Genomic DNA, 7,532 nt, shown 5'->3' on the forward strand with positions numbered 1-7,532 from the left:
CTATAACTATTTTGGTATGTACTTGACCCGATGGTGCATGGTCTTTTTGGGTTGCCTTCACCAAAGCAACTTGATTAGAGAAATGAATAAAGAGAGAGAGGATAATATGATTTATTAATATGTTATAAGAATAATATATTAAAGGAGAAATCATATTTGTTTAATTAATATTGGTTAATAATTAATTAAGAATTAGTTTTGTGATCAAATGTAATTAATTAAACTAGAGGGGCTGATTTGTAATTATGTGATAGTTACAAAATAAGGTAAGGATTATCTTATTTATATGGTGGACGAATTTAAGGTTGGAAAGCCTTAGAATTCGAGTATGATAAGGATTCAAGGATTATCTTATTGGTTGCTTAATGGATAATCAACTAGATAAGGATAATGACTGAAACCCTATCTCTACACCTATATAAACACCCCTAGGGTCATGAATTCGTGTATCCCTTCCCAAGTGGTCCTAGATACGAATTCTAACCTCTCACCTCTTTCTTTATACCTTCTCCATTTGCTTATGGTGTTTGTGAGCCATTAGAGGAGTGACACTTGTGACTCTAAGCATTCCAAAGTCAATCCAAGGTGGAGTTGTGATTGTTATTGCTATATAACAATCAAGGTATGTTCTTAAACCTAATTATATGTTAATGTCGATTTCCATATGTTAGAATTAGGGTTTATAGTCTTGGATTCAAAGCATGTACAATAGAGAAACCTAGATCCAAGCATTAGGGTTTGTATGAGCACATAGGATGTCTTATGACCAAAACCCATCAGTGGTATCAGAGCATAGCTTGGTTTCAATTGTATTGATGCATTGTATAACTGAAAAATTCGATTTTTTGGATTGTGGAGGCTGGACTCGCCGAGTCCATGCAGACTCGACAAGTCCATGCCTGACTCGACGAGTCAACTCGTCAGATAATGTTTATCTCGGGATTTCTTGCTGTTTTTGCATATGGATAGTTACCTTATCATGTTAGATCAATATAAATCCGATTTTATGATATATATGACTATATTGTTGATCTAATTAAAGATATTTATCAATTAACTAGATAATTATTTCCTTATAAGATAATTGATTAATTATTTTGAGTAAATTGATAAATTGATTTGCAAGAAATCATTAAACAAATCAAATATGGATAATTATGTAACTAAATGTTAGTTTAGATTATTTGTTATTTGATCCTTGTTGTTATGAAAAGTTTCATATTTTCCCCTTTAGGTTTTATAGTTTAAATTTGAACCCAAAAGTTTTGAAGTTTTGAAATTTAAATAGTTAAAACCCTAATGTTTTGAAATGTTTCAAAACTTGCCATCAAGTTTTGGAATTTAAAAGTTGATTAAAAGTTTAATTAAGAATGTTAAATTCTAAAACCCTAGTAAAGTTTTGAAAAGTTCAAATCACACCCTTATGGTTTTATTAATTAATTAAGGAGTATAATTAAAAGAGGTTTAATAAATCCATAAAAGTTTAGGTTAACCATTTAATTGAATTAAAAGTGTAATTGTTAAAGTTAACCATATAGTATTTTAAAAGTATAAAATACACCCTATACTATATATAACATTAAAAGTCTAACATTATATATATGTATGAGTAAAAATCAGTCTTACCGTTAGTAGGCCTCATTCACGAAGCTGGTCTATAAGGGGTGTTTAAGGAAATTGCCTATAAAATGGCGATTGAATGGGTATCCACTCTTACCCACCGCACTCTTGACTAGTGGAGGGTTGTTAGCCGAACGGGTAGGATAGGACGAAACCTTCCATTATAAGTATAATGAAATACAAAGTAACTAAATGTTTTTCAAATTCTCAATCTTAGTTACTTAGGCAAAAGTGAATTGATGCAATTCCATGAAATTACACTTTGTGCCCTTGCGAAGACGTTAGTGGAGCGTGTGTGGTTTACCGGCACACTAAATAGTTCTAAGCAAAGGTAACAAAGGGTGACTCAATGTTTGTCATAGTTCGGTGGAGCGTGTGTGGTTTATCGGCACATCGAATAGGTGATTGTAACATGTGAGGGCACCATGTAGTTTGCATGGTTATTCACACCTGCTTTGTGATCCTCGGCATCCCAGTCACAAACAAGAGGGGCATATCGAGATTTAAACATGCCATTGAAATGTTCAATGAATCTCAAAGGATCTAGGAGTTTTCATAGATTTAAAACTTAAATTTCTTTTTCGTTTTTCATGGTGGAAATTAGTGAATCGTCATTCACTTACCTTCAAATGTTCTGCAATTTGGGTTACGACATCCCTCTCCCGAGTTGTAGGATATTGTGTTGGGTCCTAGCCTTGGAATTTCATTTGGGTGATTTACCAAGGACTCAATCAATCAACTAACTTGAATTCCTTTTTTCTCCCGATGTCAAAGTTCGACAACTATGGTCTTTTCAATCCCGTGGAACAAGCATTCCACATGAAGATGATATTCCACGATTCGATCGAGGAACAAGAGATCATGCTTCACTTCCTCCTCCTCCACCAATTATTCTCCCTAACCTACAAGATTGTAAAATTGAAAGGTTCAATATCACTCCAGCCCTTTTGGCAAGTAAACATAAAGAGGGCAAGTCGGTGTGTGCACACGTCTTAGGGATGAAGTCACACATTGATAGATTAAGAAGGATGGGTTCTTCAGTCACTTCCTAACTCGTATAGTGAGTTCGTAAGAGAGTACTATATGATGAACCACGACGTGACACTTATAGATCTCACCTACATGCTTATTGCTGCTGAATCAACAATGGTTTGGCGCAATAGAAAAGCAAAGTTGATTGGTGAATCTGCCTTCAAGACCTCTATGGATATAGACAATGGCAATGAAAGACATGCAATGATCGAAAAGTTTGATCATAAGAGAAAGGCGATGTCTGAAGTAGTTCCATGTGTTGTTCCAAAAGAGTCAATTTGCTTTTATTGCCAAAAGAAGGGGCATTGGAGACGAAGTTGCCCTATTTACCTAAGAGATCTAGGAGATGGGAGAGTCAAAAGTATGACTACGATTTAGGTAAGAATCCACTATCTAACTCCATTAAGTTCCTATTCATTGATTCTTAATACATGATGTGATAAGATTGCATTTGAATGTTTTGAAGGATCGGTGAAAAGAAAGGAAGCTTGATAAGAGAGCAAGATGAATCTAATCACAAGAGATGGATCTTGATCGCATGGACTTGAAGATTGGATTTTGAGCTTAGATAGTTATGATAGAGTTGTTAGAAATTTTCCTTTTACATAGTTTTCAATGGATTTTGCATTGTAAGGACAAATGTTTTTCCGCTGCTTTTATAAATAAAATAATTTTTGACTTATTTATTTATTTGTTTACTTCCTTGCAATGAAATCGTAATGAAAATTGGTGTTTGCATATTTCTACAACGAATGGATGTGATTCTTAGTTATGTTATTTATGGAAATGTCAAGAATTTACCAAATAGGGAGAGTTTCTCATCGCCCAAGTTTCAATTGGACAGAAACTTGGAATCATGCAACGTGGATGCACGATGAATGAAAAATTACGTATTTGGAAATTAGACTAATTCATTGACAAAGTGTCAAGTGAAGGACTAGGAGATCGAGTACACAAAGTTGTGTGTTGATCAAGTTCACCATAAGAGTAACAAAGATATTCGTCATGATTTACTAAAGGCTTAGTAAATATGATTACACTTACAAGATTAAGTGTAATTTTGAATTGATTAAAGGGTTTAGATCAATAGCAAAACGAATAAGAAGAATCAAGTAGGCAGAAAGATAAGAGTTTTTCCATTCTAAGAAGAAGGGAGAGTAGCTTTTATGCTTTATGATAGGTCTTAATGATTAAGAACCATATCTCAATTGATCCTCTAATGAGTCTTGGTACAATTGTATGTCCAAGAAGAGGAATCAAAGATTGAAGAAATGGTCAAATCAAGAAGTCAATCATACTTCGTTCCAAAACAAGTCTTAAAGTCAAGATTGTGACATTGAGTGAATAGTATTAAGAAGGTTTATAACATTCATCAATTGTGGAAAGTTGTGATGTCTTGGATAAGACAAAGACCAACTAAGACCAAAATTATGAAGTGTTTTGTTTTGATATAAGCTACACTAACTCTTGAATATTTGTTTGTCAAGAAATGTTTTTGATAAGAGAATCGTATATGTCAAGGAGTCAGTGGGAGTCTTAATAGTCTTGAAAAGTTTCAAGAACAAATCAAATAAGCCTTATCGATCATCACTAGCACACGAGTTGAGGTTTACAACCTATCGTGAAGATATTATCTTGTTTCTGTGCCAATCCAATCGAGTTAATTATGCATGTGAGTCTTATGAGTTCTCATTTGAATGCATAAAAGGCAAGGACCTTGATCAATGGAAAGTACATTGATAGGAAAAGGTGAGCTACTTAACTACTTGGAAGACGTGGTGGGCAGCTGTGCTACCATAAGGCAAGAAATCAAGATTAAGAAAGTTCGATCCATATGAGTTTGAATTTGTCGTAAACTTTGGTTTTAACAAATTCACATGGATAGGAACACATACACCATTTAAATCTAAGTGTCATAAGATTTCCTCCTTCATGAAAATGATTGTGAGAAAATGCTTTCACTAAGAAAGATTTTAAAAGATAGTGATTGTAAAAATTGCATTCTCGAATTCGATCATGGTTACGACATCCCTTTCCATAATTTGAATTGTGAGGTTTGGCAATTAGTCTTAATTGTTAAGACACACATATGAACTATCTAAGGCAAAAGTGTATAAGTTCAACAAGTCTTGATAAAAGATTATCAAAGCACTAAGTATTAGAAACATGAACTTAAGAAATTCAATAAGTATTGTTTTTCTGAAAGTTAAGATGTTGATGAATACATGTCGAAGCTAGTGGGAGCATAAGTGTTATGTTTTATAATAATCATCATGATAGTGGGAGCATAAATGTTATGATTGTATGATTATTAAGGCAAGTATTGCATAGTTGGCAATATTAATTATAGAAAACAAGAGTCATACTTTGCAAAGTTGTAAGAGTTGAAAGGTTGTTTTGCTATAATTAAGGGAGAGAATATTATGCTTCATTTCAAATCTAAAGGATTAGGTTGTGAAATGTTAATAAATTTAGTCAAAGGTACATAGTGTGTTCTTAAAATTTCGATTATGATTACGGCATTCCTCTTCACAATTCGAATTTTGAGAACATAGCAAATAAAACATTGTGCATCATGTCCCATACGCTTCGGGTATAGGATCGATTGCAAATGCTTTAATGTTTGACCATTCTAAAATTTTCCAAATGTCTAGCGCATTTAGAGGGAAAAGGGACTAGAATCGGTTTTGACTAAAATAATTAAACAACTGTCAAAGAACAATCCAAAGTTCGACGAGGATTGGTTGCTTGTGAGTAGTTGGAAGCATGGTATTAGTGGACCATGTTGACATTATGATGAATAGAAAAGATTCTATTAAGAAATGAGTTGTCATATGGAAAGTATGGAAATGTATCTATATTGGGAAGTAAATATTGAAAATCTAGATTAGAAACTTTTATGCAAAAGGATGTTCAAAGGAATGTACTTTGAGTGAGAGACATCACATCTAAGGAATTGTCTTGTAACAATCTCCGATAGAGGACTTTGTAATATCATTGGCAATAGTCTTTGAGACTTTGGTGCAGTGACATTACAAAAGGATCGTTGCATAAAGTGTTAGAATCTAGTATATTCTATAAGTAACAAGAATTTGATATTCTTACACTTAAGAAAATGGATTTGGAGTTGTAAAATGAGAATGATTGGAAACGTGTTAAATTTGTCTATTTCACAAAAGTAAGAACCATAGGTAAACATTGTGTGCATGCTAGGTGCATGGGACAAGTGTTGGAATTCAAGTAAGAAGTTGATTAACCGAAACGGCAAATAATGAGTAATCGATATGGTGATAAATAAAACGTGTTTTGTTTATACTCAAAGGTTTGAGGCCATATGGGATTAGTATTATTCTTGTGTTTCACCTTGCATGTTTTGACTTCCAGAATAATTGAGTTTATTAAGAATAATCGAATTATTCAAACGGGCCACAGTCGTTCATATGTTGGAAGTAGATATGAATGAAGACTGTCATGAATTGGTGTGTGGATTGTCTAGAAAAGTATTAGACATAAGCAAATGTTTGCTGCAACGTTCATGAGTGCTTATGAATATGATTTGAGCATTGGATTAAACCCACACTCACTTGGATCACTCCATGAATTGTATTACGAGTGATTAGCTAGTGAGACGATAACATCTTATATTCTTGAAACCGAGATGTGTGAGTTGTATCTTGCGAATCGGTTGCACATTGATAATATGTAAACGCACCAGTAACTTGGTGTTATAAAACATATTGTTGTGTGTAATTCGGTGAGTGAGTGCAAGCGAGCATTGTATCAAAGTTTATCCGTTCCTTTTATTGAAAGTAGAATAAAAGCGATATCTTTGGGCCCCTCGATGGTTTAGTGATGACATACGTAAATGCTCGGCCAAGCTAGGGCTAATTTGATTTGTTCAATTAGTCTGTCGTCATAAATCGGAAATCGAGATATAGTACAAAGAGAATGATTAGAAATCATATCTCATACGATATCTAGAATGGAGGAATATATGATCCCTTATCTAAGGACACGCGTATCTGATATGATCAGAGTTGACAGCGGCTTTGGAAAGCTACGATTGCAGATCAGGATCTGAAGTCATACGCAGAATAGTTGTTAGACTTATCCAAGTGGGAGACTGTTGGATTAGTGTCTAAGTCCATAACTATTTTGGTATGTACTTGACCCGATGGTGCATGGTCCTTTTGGGTTGCCTTCACCAAAGCAACTTGATTGGAGAAATGAATAAAGAGAGAGAGGATAATATGATTTATTAATATGTTATAAGAATAATATATTAAAGGAGAAATCATATTTGTTTAATTAATATTGGTTAATAATTAATTAAGAATTAGTTTTGTGATCAAATGTAATTAATTAAACTAGAGGGGCTGATTTGTAATTATGTGATAGTTACAAAATAAGGTAAGGATTATCTTATTTATATGGTGGACGAATTTAAGGTTGGAAAGCCTTAGAATTCGAGTATGATAAGGATTCAAGGATTATCTTATTGGTTGCTTAATGGATAATCAACTAGATAAGGATAATGACTGAAACCCTATCTCTACACCTATATAAACACCCCTAGGGTCATGAATTCGTGTATCCCTTCCCAAGTGGTCCTAGATACGAATTCTAACCTCTCACCTCTTTCTTTATACCTTCTCCATTTGCTTATGGTGTTTGTGAGCCATTAGAGGAGTGACACTTGTGACTCTAAGCATTCCAAAGTCAATCTAAGGTGGAGTTGTGATTGTTATTGCTATATAACAATCAAGGTATGTTCTTAAACCTAATTATATGTTAATGTCGATTTCCATATGTTAGAATTAGGGTTTATAGTCTTGGATTCAAAGCATGTACAATAGAGAAACCTAGATCCAAGCATTAGG

This window comes from Lactuca saligna, chromosome 2 (assembly GCF_052625555.1).
Source record: "Lactuca saligna cultivar CGN05327 chromosome 2, ASM5262555v1, whole genome shotgun sequence".
Taxonomy (NCBI): Eukaryota; Viridiplantae; Streptophyta; class Magnoliopsida; order Asterales; family Asteraceae; genus Lactuca; species Lactuca saligna.